Below are 2,046 nucleotides of genomic sequence, written 5' to 3' on the forward strand. Positions count from 1 at the left end.
AAGGATTATGTGGTTCCCTTAGTTAACATGCGACGCTCTAGTGCTCAACTATCTCGGGGTATCTGGAGGCATGGACCGAAAACGGGATTCTTTGGTTTTCAAAATTTATCTTTTTCTTTACAAGAATTCTTCTCATAAAAAAAACTAGAACCTCCAAGGATACTTCAAATGTTCAAACAACTTCTGTCTTTTTAAATTATAACTTAAACAAACACTAAGCATGTTTATACGTTTTTTACTTATTACCTTTTACAACGTAACTTTCTCATAACTCTCTCGTGATGAACGAGAGCCTCCTTATACAATATGACTCTTTCATCATGAACGAACGCATCCATGGCCTTCACGGAAAAAAGGAATTATGTACTTTGTTATAATAGTTTCTACAAAGAAAACATTTATTAAGCTAAGAAATTTGAAAATAAATATATTTGAGTTATTAGGATATAACAAGTCAAGAATTCATTGATCATACTCATTCCAATTGATCTGGAACAACCATGACATTTATAATTTTGACCATCCACCCCTTTATCAAGGGCTATATTATTAATTTACGACAGTAACTTCATACGTCGTTCTTGCTGAACACCTTCAGGTGAAGTCGGATCATCAATAATCTGTTATATATAAAAACATAATTTATCTATAGAATTATAGCAAAGTTACGATGGACAGATGAGAGTTATTAACGCTATAAAACTTAAATTCATTTTTAGTTCGTATTATATTTGTGTCATCTGCTCCATCTCACTAATGTTACTTATATGAACTGGAATTCTCAGCAGAAGATCGCATGTTGATGTTGTGGGGCGACATTTACAATTTTCTTTGCAATCATGTACAAACGTTACGGAAAATTTTTGGAAAACCCAGAACTGGAATAGTCTTACATCCCGATAACCACTTCAGAAACGCTGATATGGATACGTCTCCTGTTAAAAACATTTTAAACATTTAAGACTGAAAAATGAATAAACAAACTAATCAAGGTATCCATTTTTGTTTTATACCACAACTTCAGATTAGAAAACATCACTTCAATAAATTTTACGCGTTATTTGATACTTTCAAAAAATTCCATCGTAAATACAATAATACAATTTGGCACCCAATTTACAACATATATATTCAAACTAACCTTCAGTATCTAGGGTTTGCACATAGTCGCAAAATATCTTTTACACGTCAACCTCCTTTTCCTTGTGAATCTGCGAACTGCTGAATGTTGGAATAATTTCATTGAGGAAAGTATCAGCAGAAAGTTTAAACGAATCGTTATAAGGATCGAACAATGGCTTCCACAACTCTGGATTTTCTATCATATAATTTATAAGACCACAACTGCTGAGGCCTTCAAGCAATTGCATAATTTGAGGAAGAACTGATGAAAAGTGGCCCATTACGCAAATTGACCTTTAAAAATAGAAATAAATCTTAGACTTTGTAAACCAGCAGCACAAGAATAGTTTTTTTAATCTCCATTAACTTTCAAAATGTACTTACTGAGCAATTTTGGAAACAGTATGCACTGTCTCTTTATGTGGTACACCAGTGTATCCAGCCTCTGATAGCATTTCAATCATATCATCGCTGACAAGTATCTCCCTCAACATTTCATCGTCACAAGCTTGCTTTATCTTTGAAAAGGAGAAGTGTAAAGTAATCATTACTGACATCAGAGAATATAATAAAATAGACTTATTTCAAAATCATGCCACAGCAAGGAGTAATAATCAAGCATATGGTAATCTCCATCTTGTTGCAGCATACCTTTTAACAGCTTTTGTACTTGAGTCGGGCATTCCTTCTGTTGTGAGTGCCTGTTTGGTGATGTACTTGTAAACATCTGGACTTATAAAGATGAAGCTGGTCCGCCTTGAAGTAATGACATCACCATGACCTCGCCAGCAAAACGAAAGTCTCCATTCATGATGGCGACAGTTGAATTAATAGGTTTTCCATTACAGAACAGTCTTCTTTCCATATGCTCCAACATTTCTGATGAAAGAATTAACATCTAATCATATTTTTTCAATTGTCCCC

The 2,046-nt window shown here is 33.8% G+C and overlaps 1 long non-coding RNA gene across 2 annotated transcripts; it reads right to left on the bottom strand.

The window, feature by feature from the left end:
- Positions 1-872: 872 nt before the first annotated feature.
- On the bottom strand, positions 873-1,686 carry LOC124438787. 2 transcript variants are annotated; one of them, XR_006946166.1, is made up of 3 exons: positions 1,507-1,686; positions 1,142-1,416; positions 873-935 (listed from the first exon to the last, which is right to left on the bottom strand). It is a non-coding gene; the product is annotated as an uncharacterized LOC124438787 (long non-coding RNA). The 2 variants fall into 2 exon arrangements; XR_006946167.1 differs by lacking the exon at positions 873-935 and having other exon boundaries at positions 1,006-1,416.
- Positions 1,687-2,046: the final 360 nt, after the last annotated feature.

The sequence above is a fragment of the Xenia sp. Carnegie-2017 genome, unplaced genomic scaffold (genome assembly GCF_021976095.1).
Source record: "Xenia sp. Carnegie-2017 unplaced genomic scaffold, XeniaSp_v1 HiC_scaffold_19, whole genome shotgun sequence".
NCBI classification, from domain to species: domain Eukaryota; kingdom Metazoa; phylum Cnidaria; class Anthozoa; order Malacalcyonacea; family Xeniidae; genus Xenia; species Xenia sp. Carnegie-2017.